Raw genomic sequence first — 19,903 nt, forward strand, 5'->3', positions numbered from 1 at the left:
GTAAATGCATAAATAAATAAAGTTAAAAATAAAAGCCTATCCCTTGGGGTTGTTAGGAGCATAAAGGAAGGCAAGGGGAGTGAAGAGCTTATACAGAAGGCGCAATGATAACAGTGATAATGATGACGGTCCTTAAGGAAGCTGAGCTTTGGCAGGTAAAGTGACCTGTCCGCCATCATCTATTCAAGAAATGGCAGAACCAGGTCCAGAACCAGGTTTTCTGTACCTACCTTGGAAGCTCCTGCCCCGCCTGGCACTTGCCTTGGAGGCCGCTGCGTTTCGATGGCCAGTGCTCGGGAGTTTTGTTCTCATGATGGTGTAAGATGCACCACCTGTCTTGAATCCTGAAAACTTTATGCTTTGAGCCCGTAGCAGCCAGCCCAGCTCAGGAGGCAGCATCTTAGGCTAATTTCAGAAGAGTGAATTTCCAGTTTGCGGACAACACTATACACTTTGCGGGAGAAGTGGGTCTGTAATGGGGGAAATTCTTTTGGAAAGATAATTTGACTAGAAATAGAAAGAGAAGGGAGCTGTGAGGGGGGAGAAATGCTGCAGGCCTTTGGGCACGGGACTGGACCAGGAGGGCCTGAGGGAAGAGCTGAGCAAGGCCTCCCGGGCGCTGGGACGAGGGCCGGGCGAGGGGCTCTGCCCGCTGACTCCCCTCGGGGAGACGGGCTCCTCACCCTGGGAAGCCAGTTGAAAGTTCTACCTGGTTTGTGCTCCTCGGCTGTTTTCCAATCGCCATGTAGGACTGCCAGCATTTTCCACATTAAGAACAAATCAAAAGAGATTTTTCACTAAGCATGAGTTTGGGGAAGGGAATGAGAGCAAATCAAATTCATGCAAAAATAGAGGAAATTAATTTTTAAAAAGTCCAACCAAACACCCTGTAATTTTCAGTGATTTCCTTTCAGGGAAACTGACCACTGTCACTATAAACAAAGCAAAGGATAAATAAATAAAAAGGGAAAGAAGGGTGTATTTTTTTTCTTCTTGCCTCCCTGATGGATGGTTTATAGAGGCCTCGGGATAGAAGTCAGCCTCTAATCGTTCCCAGATGGTGCCCGCCTCTCCCCTGACTTTGGTGTTTCCCTGAGCCTCAGTCCCCGGCCGACCAGACACGCCGGTGGTGACAGGAGCCGGACCCTCAGCCCCTTGGCTGTGGCCGCAGCCAGATACAGAGGTGCAGCAGAAGGTTGGGGCTGTTGGTAGGAGGGGCAGATGGCCACAAAAACCCCGTTACTGTCATGGAAATGACAAGCCACTGAGCCAGAGCCCGCGCCCTCTCCCTTCAGATGGGCTGGGCTCCTGCGTCTGGTCCTCTGAGGGTCACCTCTCTTACTTGCTCATCACCATGCTCTTGGGGTCCACAGAGATCCAGCCACAAGGAGGGGCCTGGCTGGGCAGAGATCATCTCGTAACTCGGGAGAACTTGGCCCTTCCAGTGCACCACCAGTATTGTGGCATATGGACCAGCAATCATGAGCAGCCTCAAACCCTTTCTGAAATAAGGCAAGGTGTTGGTCGTAATTAGAGAAACCATCTCCTAGCATCTTTGGTCCTGTGGGGTTGGGGTTGGGGGTCTCCATGGCTTGCCCTCAGCTGGCACTGCTGTCCCATCTGCTAGGAGTCCCTCACCCCACGTTGCTGCCCCCAGCACCTCTGCTGCATGTCTGCTTCCTTTAGCACATGACTCTAGGGTTGTCCCTTGGGAAGTGCCTCCTCCCTCCTTCCCCCTCCCTGAATCTGCCTCCCAGGAATGACGCTTGGAGTCCCACGTGATTGGGTCCCCTCCTGATTCCTCGACAACTGGGACTTAGCAAAAATGGGGGTTAGGAGTGCAGTCAGATTCTGAACCTCTATTCTCACCATCTCGGCTTATCTACTGACTGAATTGTAGGGATTCAGGCTCTTTTACAAGATCAGACCCTCTTCTCTATGCATGAGAGGACAAAAACCTTTCTCTAGGAAGGACTTGAAAATAACTTTTTCGTTGTTGAATATCTCTTGCAAAACAAATACCATGATGAGTTGGGGTAAATGAATCAGAAACAGATGGATAAAATTTATCTGAAATACACAGAATTTCAACCCAGAGGGAAGGGGTAGGCAGGGGGAATGTTGGGGTTTCCATGATCCCAAGATACAAGCAAAGGGGCTTGACCCACCTGACTGATCCAGCCAGCTCACCTGGGAGCCTCCGGCCCAGCATCGACAGAGGATGTGTGTGCGGCCCTCCGAGGAGTTAGTTATCAATAACCAGAGCTGCTATCAAGTTTCTAAAACGTGGCTTCTGAAAATAAGCTGTTCTAATTTACAGTATACCTTCTCTTAACTACGCCCCGGGAGCACACGGCCCCATGGGAGATGGAAATTATTTTGGAGATAGCCAGTTGCTGGGTTTGGCATCCATTCTGCAACAGTTACACGTGTGGAAAGAGGCCCTGATTGGTGGGGTTGGGAGTGTGTGGAGGGGGCGGGGGTGGACACATCAGTGGTTTCAACAAGAATGCGAAAATGCTATATTTTGTGACAAAGTTGCTCCAGGGTAGGCAGATTGCTCACAAATCGGTTACAGATTTTCCTGAAATATGTAAGGGCTTCCACGCAGAAGAAAGGGAGGTTGGGGCCCAAATGCATTTGGGGTTGTGCTGAGCTCAAAACTGGGAACAGAGCTGGAGGTGATGACTGGTCCCAGCAGTGGCCCCTGGACCTGCCCTCACCCTCCTACACGTGGCCGTGCTAGTCACACATCTGCAGAAGTCTCAAGGGAACTTACTGCCCACTGGGTTCTCCAGTCGGCCCTGTGCTGTGAGTCCCTCCAAAACTGACCCGAGTCTGTGACCACCACCACCACCATGCAGCTGGCTCCATCTTTCAGAGAAGAAGCCTGCTTTCCATTTTGGGGCATGACATTTTGAAAAGGACAGCGGAATGAAAAGTGATTGGGAACCACTCAGTGCCTGCCCTGAATTTAACGTTCTACTGAAAATTTTAGATTCTCCACCACTGGCCCAACGGTGGTCCTTCCCAGAAAGTCAAAAGCATTCATTAATTTATTGGTTCACACTTTAACGCATCTAAAATGGGACTCTTATTTTTGTTAGTGTCTTACATTCTTATCTCAGATTTCTATTTGATCGTTCCCTCTCGCTCATTCCTCAGACCTGGTCTATAAGGAAGCCCTAGAAGTGAAACCCCCAGGCCCCAAATATTCTGGAGTCTGTGCACTGCCACTGTCCCCCTCCAGGCCACCAGCATCTTCTACCTGGACAAACTCAATCCCCTCTAAGGTGGCCTCCACCACCTCCACTCACTGTTCTGCCTGCCTTTCTGCCCATCCATCCTCCACACAGCTGCCCCAGGGGCCGTTTTTCTTCTCAAAACGTAATTCAGATCATGATGCATTTTGTACGCGTTTCTCAGCGTAAAACTGCTCAGTGGCTTCCCATTGTAGTTGAAATTAAATCCGAACTTCTCACTGTGACCGTTAAACCTTGTACGAACCAACCCCCACCTCCCTCATCTCTCTGTCAGGTTTCCCTCTGCCCTGCACCCCGTCTTCCCTGGGAGCCATGTACGCCCCCTCCTTCCATCTCAAGCCCTTCACAGACACATCACTGGTTCCTGTTCTGCTTCCTTCGAGTCTCAGCTTAACGTCATCTCCTATTTGTTCATTGATAACAAGAATGATCCAAAGCCCGGAGACCTTGATGGAAGTCAGCCCTTGATCAGACTGGAAAATAGAAACGTTTTCTGGCTGCAGATCTTACTTTCTGTTTGGCTGCTGATGCTGATCAGCACATGGATGTACACGTACACTTACCCGTAACACATCCGCGAACCCCGACCCTGGTGAGGACTGCACTGGTGAAGAGGGGCTGACAGGAGCCGAGCTGGGGCTCATGAACAAATACTCGCAACGAAAAAACCAACTGACCTTGGATCCTCCCAGCCCAGTAAACCCTGCCATGGTGGTCCTGCCAACAAGGGCCTCTTTCCTCTTTCCCAACTGTGGAAGATGGAGTCTTGGGACACCGGCTGGGTCACTGGTGTATCAGTTGGGAAGCGCGAACATTCCACTGCACCCGGGGAGACAGGACAGTTTTGTCTAGTCCAGGTCAACCGTCCGGAGCATAAAGGGGAGAAGGATTGTAGGAGGAAGATCTGACCCAAGACAGACGAGGGGCAGGGTGGGGTCCCCTTAGAGCATTTGACTGTCTCTTCTATAACCTATCCCCATTACAAAACAACACAGACTCTCTTGGAAACTTTTAAACATTGTAGAAAAATTAAGATCTATGGGGAACAAATCTCCTTGTGTTTTCTTATCCAAAGACAGCCATTGCTATTAGTTTGATGCATTTATTCCTGCTTTTTCTCGGAGCAGAGTTTTGTTTTTTTTTTCAAGTGTTACACAGCAGCCATCATGCTGCCTATAAAACTTCCTGTCTTGCTTTTTTTCCATTTCACCTAAATTTTTTTAGGTTATTACTTTGTCACCAAGAATATAATTATTAAAGGGATGGATATACCCAAGATACACACTTTCCCTGTGAACAGGCATTTGTTTTCTCTCTCACAGTCAATGATTACACATAAAACAGTGATTAACAGATTTTGTGTATAAGACTTCGGACGACTTTCTCAGGATAGATGAGATGGATTCTTTAGGTTGGGCTGGTTATTTTAACCTGTAACTTCAGATTGATTTAGTTCGTTGTGGTTGGCAATCATTTTGAAGTCTCTTTCTCTCTTGATCTTCGGATTTCCCCGAGTCTTTATAAAGTGCCTTCTGCATGCTGGCAGGGGCTCAGCATCTGTAGGGGTGTGATCGCTGCTCGGCAGCGTCCTTTCTCCCCTTCTTCCTGGGACACAACCGGATCCATTTCCCAGCTTCCCTTGTTGGGAAGATGTGCCACGTGGTTGAGTTTCAGCCAGTGGACCGTCAGAGGAAGTGAGGTGTCCCCCTTCCAGGCCTGATCATAAAGTCTCCCATGGACGGTCCACCATGGTTTTCTCCTTCCGGGAGATGGAGGAGCCTGGGTCCCTGCATGACATGGAGGAGAATCATGCTCCCTTTCTGAACAGCTGTCCAGAACTGTTCATGTGAGTGAGAAATCAACGTGTGTTGTGTTGAGACAGTACTATTTGGGTCTGTTTGTTACAATGCTTCGCAGGGTGCAGATAAAGCCCTGCCACAAGTAACTTCCATGCTTCCAAGTCCTGATTAGAACGAGTGGATGACCTCCTCATCCTCACCCAGGTGATTCTGGAGGTTCTGCTCAGGCTTGTCCCCTTCTTCAAGGTAAACAGAGCAGAGCTGTTATGGAGGCCCAGGGGCATGTGTGGCCTGGGAGTGGAGAGAGTCAGGGCCTCCCCTGAGCTGTCCTCTGGGAGGGGCTCCAGGGGCCCATTAGGACTCCCAGGCTGGATGGAGCCAGGGAAGTTCTGAACGGCATTGCTCAAGGCAGAGGCAAGGTTAAGCAAAGATAGCCTCCTTAAGCCTCCTAATTGAAAGGCGGGGTCCAGGAGGCAGGGGGCAGGCAGAGGGGTGGGGGCAGCAGAGGGTGGGGTGGCCCATCCTGGAGAGTCCCAGGGGCTGGGGTTGGCGGGAGTTGGGGGGCGGGGGCTGTGGCCTTGCTCGCGGGAGCCGAGGGGTCTTCCAAGGTGCCAAATCTGTTTAAACGCGTGCTGCAAAATTATAAATTGCTATTTCCTGAGCTGCCTAATTTAAAAAACCCACATCAAGGACCGGGTAATAAAAATATCATTTCATATTCCACATACGATGAAAGTTTCCTCAGTGCCAGTGTCTCCGCCAAGGAGCCTCTTGCTGCGAGGGTCCCGCTTGCACAGGTTCACGACCCGCCTCTGTCACAGGCGAAGCCACAGCGAAGCCATCACATCCAGCTGCAGCCACTCAGCTAGTCAAGGGCAACGCTGTGCCCTCACTGGGTCCCAGCTTCCTCTTCTGTAGGGTGGGGACAGAAGTGGAAAGCGTCCACAGATATGAGGAGGACTGGGTGAATCAAATCTTGAAAAGTCGCCTAACTGCCTGCAAGATGGCCATTGTTACAAGAAACAGGTTTCCCTGGCTGAATTCGACAGCTTCACACAGACTCTGACCTTATACTTACCGGACACCTGAACCAAGTAAAATAACTGGCCGATTTGGAGAGCACACTTAGGCTTTGTTGTTGTTCCAGTTCAGGTTTTTATTTTCATTAAAAAAAAATTCATCCAAGTCCAGTTATTTTTTTCAAAGTAGGTTTGCTGGGCTTTTGGAAAATCTTTGGTTTGGTTAGTGTCAAACTTTGAAAAACTAGCATTTGGGGTTGGTTTGGCTTTTAGTTGAAGGGAGCAGCTTGGCTGATTCGGGGTACACCGTTTTGGTTCGGCTTAAAGCCCGACCATGGGGTTTTGATTCCGTTTCTCTGCTGCCCCCGGAGCATGCACAAAAAGAGAGAGAAGCAGTGCTGTAGCTACAGACAAGCCAGCGCATCTGAAGAGCCTGCTAGCTTCTGGGACTCGTGCTCTGCATCAAAAAGTTTCTTGCAAAAGCATGGCTCCCGTGCATCTTGAAACACAACAGCTTTAGTGGCCTCAGCACCACTGAGTGTCTCACATGGAAGGACCATGGCAGAGACAGTGTGGGTTTTGTTTTGTTTTGTTTTTTATAAGCAGCATAAGAGCTCTACCTAAGAAAACCACAAGCACCTGGAAGAGTCTGTGGCAGAACCAGGTCTTAACCTGGAAGTTCAGCAGTTATTTGCTCTAAATTCGTGTCCACTGATGAATTTTAACTTCCAGCCTCACACTATGTGAGAACCTCTGAATTTGTAGAAAATGTTGGGGTCATTAACTAAAGAATTGCTTTTAGACATATTTTCCCAACTACTTTGAACCAGAGAGCTTAAGTGATTTTCCAAGTCACCCTCCAGCACGTGAGGTCACAAGAAATACCAGTGAAACCCCTGCTGACTGGAGTCCTGCCCCGACCTCCGCCACAATGTCCTCGTATTCAGGAGGGTGGATACACATCTTACTAGGATCCCAGTTCCCTGGTAAGTCCACGGTGACCCATTCCCCAGGTGAATTTTCTCAGTTCCCTTTTGGGTATCTCAAAATCTGAACAGAGATTTAGGCCTCTAACAGAACAACAATTAAAGTCAAGTATATGAATATGCTGTGACTCTATTTACATCACTTTTCCAGGGCTATTCTTCCCAGGGATCCCAGTTTCCCCAGGTTACAAGCAAGGAGGGATGCCCATTAATGGTAAGAACTAACATCTCACTGTCTCTCTCCTCTGCTCAGGAAGGACCTCAGCATCAACCCCCCAGGTATTTCTGGGAGTTGTTCCCATAGACTCAGCCCATGGTCTGTGGGGAAGGGGCCCCCTCCTGTCTGGGACTGTCCAAGGTTCCCCCTGCCACACTGCTTCCAGATTTTGTTCGTGAAACATCTTCTGTCTGCTCTCAGCCTTCTACCTTTTTAGGTCCCAGAAATGGACCGATGTGTGTTTCAGAGTTGACAAACCACGGTCGCAGATTTCAAGCTTAAACTCTTCAGAACTGCGGCTTCCCTCTGACTCTGATGGGTGTTTTCCCACCTGGGGGAGGTTGGTCCCGCGTGGCTGCCTGTCTCTTGGGCTGTGTTCTTTCAGGTGTTCCCGGTTCCTTTGGTCACATATGCTCCTTGTGACCCTGTCCGTGAGCTTCCCGGACACACCCAGATGAGTCCAAATTCCAAGGGAGGCCTCCTCTGTGTGTCTTGATTAATATAAATCACTGTTGTGGGTAAATGAAATTATCATGAACTTGGAGCTGGAGCTGTCAGTTTATGAGATGGATTTAAACTGGACATATTCAATCAGTAATGAGGAGGCTCACTGTGAACTGTGAGTGCTCCGCAGATAACAGACTAATTTGCCGAAAATCAATTTGCTACACAATCTGCTTGCTAGTGTGCTGGTGTTTCCCGTCTCACTGTGGGCCCCTCCGTCTTTTGATCAGGCTGAATTACCTAATAACCAAAATCGTGTTTCTATTAACTAATTACAATGTTGACAGTTAGTCACATGGCATGAAATGGTTTCCGCAGCCTTTGAGGGTTTTTGTCTTGTTTTCCATTCTAGTTTTGCTAAGGTTTTCTGCAGCCAGTTTCTGTTGTGGGAGAGGGGTTCCCAAGATACTGCCTCTCAGAGCAACAGTGGGGCCCTCCCCTGCCTCATCCTGGCCCCCTAGTTGCCCTGTGTCCTGTCCTCATGCACACCAGGGTGCAGCTGTCACCGCCTCCTCTCACACCATCACAGATCCTGCCAATCCTGTTTGGGGGTAAGACTTAATCTTTTTTTTTTTTTCCCCAACTGTTTTAATTGTGTAAGAAAATACTAACACCAATATTTTAATACATATTTGTTTTGCAAGAACTTCGACATTTTCAATTGAAATTTGATTACAAAGCGTGTCTGTGTGTCAGGCTGAGTTATGAATGAATCTGGTCCTGGGGCACACGTGGTCTTGTAAGACTTTAATCATCAAAAGTGGTCCTGAAGCATATTAATATGAGGATATTAACACTAACACGTGGGATATGCAAATATTTGGATACTGGATTTCTTTTCACTGTATTTCTGTCTCTCTTTTTAAGACGACTTCTTATTGGCGCAGGTTGGCTGCAAATACAACCAGTAACAACTCTTCCCGTCCCTTTGGGCATTGGGAGGGAGGGTCTTGCTCCTTCTCCCTTGGATCTGCGCTGACCTTGTAGAGGTTATATCCCAGAACTTCTGAGCTTAGGCTTTAAGAGGTCTGGTAGCTTCTGCTCTCCTGAAACTCTGAGCCACCCCATGTAAGTCAGACTGCCCTCCAGAGAGAAAAGTTCCATCAGCCCTGGGCTGTTCCAGCCACAGCAGCTGAAGGGCCAGCCATGCGAGTGAGCCTTTCTTGATTTATTCAGCCTCAGTGCAGCCTCCAGACTACAGAATCAGGAGCAAATTAATGGTTCTTGTTTTCAGCCACTAAGTTATGGGGTAGCTTGTTACAAACCAAAAGAGAACTGATACACCATCTGCAGCAAGCTGATTACTCTGGCAGCTTGCCTGTGATTGACTTGAAACTCACTGGGAAGATGTGAGTACATTTGCATAAGGAACTCGGGCCTGCTGGGAGAAACCAGAATGAAACCTTAATCCCTCATCCCAGAGATGTCAACTGGTGGACATTAGTCAGCATGGATCTAGTGTCGACCATAATCCAGGGAGACGGGAGTGCAGCAGCTTCCTGAAATAAGACCAGCGGAGTAGCTGTGATCAGGGCTCAGGACCCTCACTAATGGTCACAGTGCTTCCTGTACTAAGGCAGTAGGCACAGGCAGAGGGAGTCCTAGCCCTCTGCGTAGCTAGCTTCCCTCAGGAACAGCCAGACGGACATACTGGAGTTTCCTTGACATACAGCGAAGGGCAGGTGAAGAGAGGGATGGGCTTGAGAGAGAGAGACTCAGCACACTGGAGTCTCAAGCCCTTTGTGACCATCTGGGATGTTATATTTTGATGCCTGAACTGTGAAGCCAGGCATCCCAGGTGTGTTACTATTAAAATTTTCGGTTTAATTTTCTTTAGATATTTCATCCTGAGGAGGAAAAATCTGTTGCAAGAAAAAAAACCAGGAACAGACATTGTAAAGAAATATCCTCCCGTTCACAAGCAATGTCACTCTTTCTAGAAACAGTGTGTGTAGTGGAACACAAAGGAATAATTTTTAGCATATGAGGAAAATTGTCCGTAACATTCCTGCAACCTACTGCTAGTGCTTGGAAATAAGCTCTTGCCCTCACTGAATACATGAATGGTTAAAATAGTCTTTTTTTTTTTTTTTTTAAACAAGGGCTCCAAAAATGAGTGATTTGGGCTTTTCTCTTCTTTCCTTTTCTCCCCACAACATCAACAAATCAGAACGCACCTCCACCTCGCCGAACTTGAACTCCAAACGTGTGCTTAAGGGAGACAGGGCTGACAGCCCAGGGACTTGAGGGTCCCGTTAGCAGTCATCTACACCCATTACCCTGTCTCTCTGGATTTCCTTTCCTGCCACAGTTCCAATACTCTTTGCAAAGAAAACAGGCAGACAGGTTCTGAAATTTGCATGCAGATCCTTCTTGATAGTAAAAATGCTTCAAGATGTGGCTGGGAGGGTTGCATGGTTGATTTCTGGGGCTTTAAATGGCTCTTCCTGGTTTCAACCCCATTTCTCACGGTGGAGGAGTACTGACCCTAGGCTCTGGAAGAGCACTCCCTCACCTCCTCTGCAGTGAGGCGTTCCCAGAAAGGACAACGTGCCCCGCGGGGTGATGTTCTCTGGAGCTCTTGGAGGTCAAAGCTCAGAGAGGTGGTCTGGGCAGCAAGGAACTGCAGAGGGCACAGTGCGTCAACACAGTGGCTTTGCAAATCCTGGGCAGTGAGTTTCATCATGGCCTGAGTTCAGTGACCAAGGATAGACTCTGGGTAAAGGGGAGGCTGTTTACCAGCTGGGTCCCTCTGCCACATCCCCAGGATGGTCAGAAAGTGGATTCACACATCTGTCAGACATTTTCCTTTAGTGTTAATCTGTCAGATTTCTAGGATTCTCCTCTGGGTATGTCTCTTCAGCACAGGTCTTCTCAACCTGGGGTTAAGATTTCAAGGTGTCCACCGATCTGGATGAGAAGAAAAGTGCATTTTAATTTTTTCTCATCTCAAATTGAAATTTAGTACTCTCTTTTTTAAAATTCAGATGTAACTGACATTTAACATAGTAGTTTCAGGTGTACAACATGATAATTCCATATGTGTACATACGGTGGTGTGATCGCCACAGTAAGTCCAGTTAATATCCATCACCTCACAGAGAGGCAAAACTTTTTTCCTTGTGAGTGAGAACTTTTAAGATCTACTCTCTTAGCAAATTTAAAATATGCAATGCACTATTATTAACTGTAGTCACCATGCTGTACATTACACCCCCACGGACTTACTTATTTTACTGCCAGAAGTTGGTACCTTTTGACCACCTTCACAGGTTCCGCCCACCCCCTACCCTTTAAACAGTCTTTATTTAATCAGCAGAAATCACAGATGCTTTCATATTACGGTTGCACACATCAGAAAATCTTATGCCCATCCTTACTTCACTGTTAACGGTCGTCATTAGACCTACTACGAAAGCTTGTTATTTAAAGTCTTAAGAAAGAAGCACATATAAAAACTACCACATAGTGGGGAAGGTATAGCTCAGTGATAGAGCTTAGCATACATGAGGTGCTGGGTTCACTCTCCAGTACCTCCATTAAAAATAAATAAAATAAAAATAAATAAATCTAATTACCTCCCGCCACAAACAAACATAAAAACTGCATCACATATCTCATACCCATGAGGATGGCTACTACCCCCCCCAAAAGAAACTGCCTGGGACCCAGCCCTGGTTCCTGGATGAAAAAGGATGGCCCCTAGAAAACCAATTTTACTCAAGCGTTACACCTTCCAAACATTTTTATGTGAAAGGAAATGTGGATTATCTTCATGCAGGCAGTGCATGCCTCTGCTGGCCGACCGCCTGTCCTCTGCTCCCCCGACTCCTCTGCAGGTGGCAGCCCCCGTGGATGAGGGTGAGGGCATGTCAGGGGCCTGGGGGTGGGGGGGGGTGGGGCGTGGGGGGCTCTTTGGCCCGGCCTCAGGAGCAAGGTGGGAATCCGGGAGCTCAGGATTGGAGACAGGGAAGGTGAGTGGAGGTGAGTGCCCAGGCAGTGAAGGAGCATTATGACATATTTGTAATAGAGAAGAGACATTGCCCTTGAGAAGGTTGAGAATCCCTCCTCTGAGCAAATGGCAGTTTCCTTCTTCTCCTAAGAATCATAGAATTTCAGGTTTGGAAGAGACCTTGAAGGTCACCTGGTCCTGCCCCTCCCTCCATCCAGTGCTCAAATCTGTGTAGTTGGAATAATGAGAACTGGGGTGCTTCACCCCCTCCTCTCCTTCCTTCCCCTTGGATGTGACCCCTGTGATGCAGCCACGATGGGGCAGAGCAGGACCAGGGGCCTGGAGGACTAAGGACCCAGACTCAGTGAGCCTTTCGGGTCTCAGCAGGAGGTGGTGTAGATATTGGGGTCCAAGAACCACTTATGATGTCCACTGAAAGTTGCAGGCACCATCTTGGTGGGAAAACCCAGGCCTGCCTGCCAAGTAGAAATACTCTACTCTCAAAGGCTCATCCCATCTCAGAGATCCCAGAAATCCAAGCTGGTGAATCAAAACACTGTGTCTCAGTGCATGTCCTGGTGCTTGAGGTCTGAATGACACTGGGCATCTGATACTTGTGAAGCCCTGGGCTGGTGGAGGTGAGTGGGCAGGTGGGCTGAGGTCAGTATGGACTAGAGAGCAACTAACCAAAGGTGTCCACTCTTGGTAGTTTATTCCAGAGCCAAGCATCTCAGACTCCATATTCTAGGACAACGGGACTATGTCAGAAGGTGGGCCAGCCTATGTTTCTGCTGACTCAGTGTCCTCAAAGCTGCTGGGACAGGAGAGAGACACTGGAGAAACCACACATCCTGATATTGGTGTCGCTTTGCTGCACGCTGGTACCACCCTCCATCCTCGTCCTTCCTCCCCAGCGCCCCCTCCACCCCCTGAGTTTGCGACTCTCGTCCTGTCCCACGCCCTGTGCTCTTTCCGCCGCGGGCTGGCCAGCCTTCCTCCACCCCTCCTGCCCACCCCGGGCTGACACAGGGCCCTTGTCTTCCTGTGGAATGCAGTAGCAATTCTGAGCCTGGTGTGTCAGACAAGGAGTCCAGCTCCCCTATAAACTTTTTATAGCTTAGGAAAATAAACATGTGGTTTAAGGTCTTTGCATAGGCAGTGCTCACCGAGTTTGAGCTTGCTTTACAGAACTACGAAAGAAAATATTGGTAGAGCTAATAAATTTCCGAGCCAGCCAAGGGACAGTAGTCCAGAAATCTCGGGGAGGGTTGATGGTTTCGATGATAAAGGAGGGGTTATCTCTGCAGCTGTCATCTTGTCCACTCCCGCTTAGAATCTGCCTGCCTGAGTGATGCAGCCAGGCTCCCAGGTTCCCTGGGGCTGGGAACCAGCAAAGGGATGGGGAATCGCAGCATTTCCCTGTCAGAGCCCTTGGGGATAAGTTTACAAATCAGGAAGCAGAGTCCAGAGAGAGAGAGGAGGAAGTGATCTCGCGGGTCCCACGGCTTGTTAGAGATGGGGACCACCGTACTTTTCACTCAAGCAGCTTTCCAGGCATCTGCCGTGTGCTGGCGGGGGTTGAGGGGTGGGCAGGGAGCCCACTGAATGCACGTGCACAGGGCAGGGCAGAAGACTACTTCTGGGGTTTACTTCCTGGGTTTGTGGAGGAGCAGAGACCCCGGGAGGAGGGGGAAATGAAAGGGAGGTGTCCGATTAGAGCATTGGGTAGTGACAGTAAAAATGATAATACATGTTGCTCTCGTTACCATTTATGAAGCATTGACACTGCATCCGGATCCGATGTCACCTCACTGAATCCTCAAAGCCCTGAGAGGCTATGGTTCTGATCCCTATTCTGCAGCTGGGGAAAACTGCAGCTCACTTTCCCAGTCACCTGGCCGGAAAGTGGCAGAGCCAGGAGTCAAACCAGGCTTCCCGACCCCGACACCTGTGCCTCTGCTCACACAGCTTGCAGGAGCAGGTATGGGAAAGGCAAGAAGGCTGGTTGAGGCTGGATGAGTGTGAAGCTCCCGTGGGACAGTCAGGCGGCGATAAGGTCCAGGCAGGAGGTGGGCATCAGAGCAGGGCAGGTAGATTTGGGGTTACCTGCTGGAGAGTGGGCAATGAAGCTGGGGAAATCCAGTGTGTAGAGAGGGGTGCTGGAGGGTCGGGTGGAAACCTGGGGCACATCACCGGTCATGGGCAGGCAGAAGGCTCCCAGGGCTTTAGAAGTATCTCTGGCCTTGCTTGCCGCATGGAGCAGCGAACGGGGAGGAAGTCCCTGCTCAGGGTGCCATGGCTCTCAAGGCGGACACCACTGCTCTCCAGCGAGAAAAATATGATCCCACGGCCCACAAAGCCCTGGGAGAATGTGCACGTGGGTCTGCCCTCTGAATCCAGCATTTCTGCTTCTAGGAGTTTATTCTGAGGATGTGATCAGGGACATGGCTGAGGAGTCATCCCGGCAATATATGCGCACGAAAAATCCCAAATCATGTAAGTGTCTCCCTATAAGGCATCTGTCACACAACAAAACACACGTAGTCAGTAAGATCAAGAAGTAAAGTAATATTTATGACCAACACTTTTGACATATTCTTAAGCTTTATTTGACAGGCTGTGAACAGTGTGAATAGAGTGAGACAATTTTTTGTCCAGAAAAGAATGGACATTGGTACGTATTTCAGTGCCCACACCAGGTGGTTCTCTTTGGATATGTGGACTGTGGAGGGGAGTTTTTGTTTTTCCTCTGTTTCAGACATTGCCAGGTTGGTCTGCTTCTGTTTACATCTAATGTAGATAATTTTTCTAAGTGGGAGAGAAGTTCTTTCTGGGAGGATTCATCATGGACAATATTGGCAAGCGTTTGCCTGGTGCTGATTCCCTGCCAGGGCTGTTCTGAGTACTGTCCAGGGATTGAGGAATTGACACCTCCAGAGAATTCAGATGGGGAACGGGAGGCTCAGGAAGGTCGGGCAGGGGGCCCAAGTTCACAGAGCTGGTGTGAGGCAGGGCTAGACTGTGAAGCCAAGCCATCTGCCAACAGGGTCCATGCTCTTAACCCCTGCGCAGCCACTCTTGGTCCCCATGGCCCACAGGATGTGGGGGGACCAGCGCGCGCTGCTGTTGGTAACAGGGTTGCCTTATTACACCTTGATCCCCGAGTGCCCCGAGATGGCAGTGCTCCGCACTGTGTCCAGTGAATGAATGAAGTAATTAAAGTATGAATGCATGCATGCAAATGATGGTCCCACTTACCCTCCAGGATCTGAAAAGAAATCCCTGCATGCTTTTTGCATGATGGTGTTAAAACCCAAGGAACCTCCCCCCACTTCAAGAGTGGAGGACTCTAGGAAATGTCTGTCTGCTGAGAAATCTGCCCTGTCTTCCTTCTCCTTGGGAGAAGGGAGGATGGTGCAGAATATGATGGGGGGTTTAGGGGGGTGGGATTCACCAGCTGTCGTCGATCATTGCATTGGTGGCCTCCAATGGACCATGTCTCCCAGAATTCACACTTCTCTGTGGTCCCTTTCCTAAGATTGGCCATGTGGCTTGTTTGGGCTGATGGGACATTAGCAAGTGTGATGCAAGCAGAGGCTTGATAGGGCTTGAACACGGGGCTTGTCATCTCAGAGTGGTCCCTCTGGGAACCCAGCCACCACATTTTAGGGAAGTCCAGATGAGATCACTGCATAATGCCAGGCTGCGGGAGAGAGGCCCCGGAGGGTAAGAGGCCACTGTGGCCACTCCAGCCCCAATCCAGCTCCCAGGTGAGCACAGCTGCTGAGAGAGCCCAGCCAAGCCACAGATTCATGAGAAAGAATAAATCGTAGTTGTTTTAAGCCACTAAGTTGTGGGTGGTTTGTTTGGCAGCCACGGGTAACTGAAATGCTGTCTTCCTTTCCTGGACAGCTCTCGGAGACTCTTTCACATACATTTATGAAGCACCTACTGTGTGCCCAGCCCTATGGGCCGACGACGACAGGACTCTGATGGAGAGATGTGAGCCTGGGGAGCCGAGACGGCTGCACGCAGTAAGAGGAAGAGGCATTTCTGGCTGAACTCCCTGCACAGGGCGGAAAGGTACGCATTTCCACAAGAGTTCACCGCCCAGCAAGCTGCTGCAGCTGACGGGCTTGGTACCCGAGGATGGAGCAGTTGGACACATTGACCTTTTACTTCATTGTAACCATAGTCTTTTTGTCGCCTGGATCCCTGCTTTGCTAAATGATCTTCAGATGAAAGGACAACATTTGATTCCCCATGAGCTTAAAAAGGAACCATCTACATGGACCCTCAGAGCAATGAGAGCAGCTGAGGTGGGAAACTGAGTGGTCTGCTCAGCTGTGGGTGGACCGAGGCACCACCCTTGTTCTTTAGGGGGCAGGAGGGGGACTGGCACTGCACTGGGGCTCTGGCTGGGACTGGCTGCTCCTTGAAGACCCACAGCCAAGAACATCGGAGCTGAGAGGCTCAGCAGTCACCCAGGCTGCACGTTCCCAGGTGTCCCCATTTCCCACCTGGCCCAGCCTCGCACGGCGGGGATGGGCGGGACACCTGGCCTCGGGGACCTTGCTGCAGACGCTGGCCCCACACAACCTTCCCGTAGGGCCTCCCTGAACCAGTCACTCCTTTTCTCTGTTTCCCAATTTCCTCCCTGGGACCAAGTGAGGAGAGCCAGGACTGCGGGAAACCCCGTGGACCCAAGACACATCTGGAATACGCCGGAGGGTCTGGGAGGCCAGGCAAGCCGAGCGTCCGCATTTCACAAGCCGAGGAAGTGCCGGTGAGGAAGGGCAGGGTTTTCTCAAGGCCTGGGGCTGGCGGGCTCCGGGCCAGGAGGGTGATCTCCCAGCTGGAGGGCGGGATGAGTCAGGCCCCGAGGTGTTTTCCTCACATGGTTTCAGTTCTCAGGTCAGATTCTTGGCACCCGAGGGGAGAGCTTGGTCCAGGCCGCTAGGAAATCCTCAGCAGCAGCGGGCTCGGATTGGGCGTGGCCAGGAGGAGAGCGGGCTGCCAATAAGTGATTTACAGCCTGTTCCCTCATGTTTTACGTTTTCATCATTTCGTGTTTCAGCCCAATCTCCAGTAATGGGATCTACAGAGGCGTCAGGCTCCCCAGACTGCTGCCTGGGGGTGGAGCCCGAGTGGGGAAGTCTGCCCAGTGCTGGGCACTTGGCCTTGACTTTCAGTGTGGCTCTGTCGTGTCGCAAAACTCTGTGTCCCAGAAGCTTGATCACGATCACCTCCCTGGACCTCCCTCCCACCTCCTCTTCCTTCACACCTCAGACCCTGAGGGCCTCTGAGGCTGCACTGTTCTGGGCACTGAACTTGGGTGCCCGGCGAACACCAGGGAGGAGCCCCATCTCGACCTCCACACATCACACAAAACCCCCTGGTGAATCCTCCACCACGTGCTGTCTGTCCGAGGATTCCTAGGACCTTTCCACTGGTGGGGACATGAATGACACAGCCCCTGTGGAAAACTTGTCAGCCCTTCCTCCAAAAGTTAACATAGAATGATTTTGTGACCCAGCAATTCCACTCCTTGGTATGTAAGAATTGAAAGCAGAGAACCAAACAAGTACTTGTACACTCATGCTCGGCATAAATCACAGGAGCCAAAGGTGGCAAAAAATCTCTGACAGACAAATGGATAACCAAAATGGGGTATAGACATATAATGGAATATGATTCGGCCATAAAAAGGAATGAAGCAGTGACCTGTACTACATCGTGGGTGGACCTCAAAGACATTACTCTTAAGTGAAAGAAGCCAGACGCTAAAGGCCGTATCTTACAGGACCACATTAATATGAAATGTCCAGAATACGTAAATCCATAGAGACTGAAAGCAGATCAGTGATTGCTGGGGCTGCGGGGAGCGGGAATAGGGACTGCCTAATGGGTGTCGGGTTTCCTTTTGGGGGTGATGAGTATGTTTCAGAACTAGATAAAAGTAGTAGTTGCTAAAGGCCACTGAAGTATACCTTTTTATATGGTAAATTTTATGTTATGTGAGTTTCACCTTAAACCCTTTTTTAATCAAAAAACTTGTCCTATTGCCTTCAAATCTCACCGTGCCCTGGCATATACATCCGTCATTCATACCTCCAGCTACTCACCCAGAACTCCAGATTCATGACAGGAGGTGGTTGGTGAGGTTGTCAAGGTAGGAACTGAGGACTGGCCTGTAATAGGGCCTGCGGTGGGGGCCGTAAGGGCTGCTCTTAGCCAATGGGTGCACAGAGGCCCTCCCTGGGCAGGTCCTGCCCCTCCCAGCTTCTCTTCTCTCTTCTGTCCCCACGCACATTGTCACTGCATTTTTGAGGAAGGTAACTGATGCATTAGTGGTGCCTGAGAAACTGGGGGAGCAGAGAAGACCCCAGGCGCATCCTTTGTGGCTGACGGGACTATCTGAGGCCCAGGTCTTGAGCTTGGGCTTCCAAGCACAACTGCTGGGCCCTCTAGCTCCCTAACATTGTAATAGAGAGGAACAAATCTGACTCCATGTTGGATGTTTCTTTTACTTTAGCCTTTGTGTTCTATTTCTTTCTCTATAGCTGAAAGAAGTTTGCCTATAGCCTGAAAAACACAGGAGAGCCTGTTCTCAAGGTTCTGACCTTTAAAGGTATGACACTTTTCCATTCCCATAGAGATAAAAAGTTGCAGCACAGAGAAGAACATTTGTCTTATTGGAGGTTTATAGGAACACTGTGACCTGACCAATGTGGACAGCTGCAAGAACAAAGGATTCTAACACTAAGAAGTTTGCAGCAACCAACCACACCTCCTTCCCTTTTTTTTTTAAATTGAAGTACAATTACAGTGTGTCAATCTCTGGTGTACAGCACAATGTCCCAGTTATGTATATACATACATATATTCGTTTTCATATTTTTTCTATTAAAGGTTATTACAAGATATTGAACATAGTTCCCTGTGCTATACAAAAGAAACTTTAAAAAATCTATTTTTATATGTGGTGGCTAACATTTGTAAATCTCAAACTTCCAAACTTATCTCTTCCCACCCCCTTTCCCCAGTAACCATAGGATTGTTTACTATGTCTGCTAGTCTGTTTCTGTTTTGAAGATGAGTTCATAGTGTCCTTTTTTTTTTTTGAAGATTCCACATATGAGTGATATCATGACCACATGATACCATTTTTTCTTCTCTTTCTGGCTTACTTCACTTAGAATGACATTCTCTAGGTCCATCCATGTTGCTGCAAATGGCATTATTTTATTCTTTTTTATGGCAGAGTAGTATTCCCTTGTGTAAATATACCACAGCTTCTTTACCCAGTCATCTGTCAATGGACATTTAGGTTGCTTCCATATCTTGGCTATTGTATGTAGTGCTGCTATGAACATTGGGGTGCATGTATCTTTTCACATTAGAGTTTCCTCCAGATGTATACCCAGAATTGGGATTGCTGGATCATATGGTAAGTCTATTTTTAGTTTTTTGAAGAATTTCCATACTGTTTTCCATAATGGCTGCACCAAACTACATTCCCGCCAGCAGTGTAAGAGGGTTCCCTTTTTTCCACACCCTCTCTAGCATTTATTGTTCGTGGACTTTTGAATGATGGCCATTCTGACTGGTGTGAGGTGATACCTCATTGTTGTTTTGATTTGCATTTCTCTGATAATTAGTGATATTGAGCATTTTTTCGTATGTGTATTGGCCATTCGTATGTCTTCATTGGAGAAATGCATGTTTAGGTCTTCTGCCCATTTTTGGATTGGGTTGTTTGTTTTTTTCTTATTAAGTTGTATAAGCTGTTTATATATTCTAGAAATTAAGCCTTTGTCAGTCAGTTGCACCACTTGCAAATATTTTCTCCCGTTCTGTAAGTTGTCGTTTTGTTTTGCTTTTGGTTTCCTTTGCTGTGCAAAAGCTTATGAGTTTAATTAGGTCCCATTTGTTTATTTTTGCTCTTATTTCCATTGCCTGGGTAGATTGCTCTAGGAAAAGCCTGAATTCTAACTTGGTAAGATGCTTCTTTGGTAAACTAGTCTACCATCTTCTCGGTCTGCTGGCTTTCTGAATAAGGTTGCTATTCTTTGCCCCAACAACTAATCTCATTTGTTTATTGTTTATTATTTAAGGGGATTTGGAGTGGGGAAGGGGAGAATAGGCAGGCAGAGGAGACAG

At 48.8% G+C, this 19,903-nt stretch overlaps 1 long non-coding RNA gene across 3 annotated transcripts; it reads left to right on the forward strand.

The window, feature by feature from the left end:
- Positions 1-10,985: 10,985 nt before the first annotated feature.
- On the forward strand, positions 10,986-17,837 carry LOC116658292. 3 transcript variants are annotated; one of them, XR_004313616.1, is made up of 5 exons: positions 10,986-11,649; positions 12,450-12,621; positions 13,518-13,721; positions 14,156-14,236; positions 15,653-17,837. It is a non-coding gene; the product is annotated as an uncharacterized LOC116658292 (long non-coding RNA). The 3 variants fall into 3 exon arrangements; XR_004313617.1 differs by lacking the exon at positions 10,986-11,649 and having other exon boundaries at positions 11,689-12,621; positions 15,653-16,526; positions 16,818-17,837; XR_004313615.1 differs by lacking the exon at positions 10,986-11,649 and having other exon boundaries at positions 11,689-12,621.
- The last annotated feature ends 2,066 nt before the right edge of the window (positions 17,838-19,903 follow it).

Source organism: Camelus ferus, chromosome 20 (genome assembly GCF_009834535.1).
Source record: "Camelus ferus isolate YT-003-E chromosome 20, BCGSAC_Cfer_1.0, whole genome shotgun sequence".
Lineage (NCBI taxonomy): Eukaryota > Metazoa > Chordata > Mammalia > Artiodactyla > Camelidae > Camelus > Camelus ferus.